A 307-nucleotide genomic window follows, 5' to 3' on the forward strand; every position below is an offset into this window, starting at 1 on the left:
CCCCCCCGTCTGCCCGTCGGCCCGCCACCCCGTCTGCCCGTCTGCCTGTCCACCCGCCCGACGCATTGCTGCCTGCCCTTCCACCCGCCACCCCGTCAGCCTGCCTGCCCCGGTGCACGCGTGCCTGCCTGCCAGCACGACCACCTGCCCCGGTGCGTACATGACTGCCTGCCCGTCCGCCCGCCCGACGCATTGCTGCCTGCCTGTCCGCCCGCCACCCCGTCTGCCTGTCCGCCCACCCGACGCCTTGCTGCCTGCCCTAACACCCGCCCCCCCCGTCTGCCCGCCCGCGCCGGTGCACGCGGGC

The sequence above is a fragment of the Austrofundulus limnaeus genome, unplaced genomic scaffold (assembly GCF_001266775.1).
Source record: "Austrofundulus limnaeus strain Quisiro unplaced genomic scaffold, Austrofundulus_limnaeus-1.0 Scaffold3112, whole genome shotgun sequence".
Taxonomy (NCBI): Eukaryota; Metazoa; Chordata; class Actinopteri; order Cyprinodontiformes; family Rivulidae; genus Austrofundulus; species Austrofundulus limnaeus.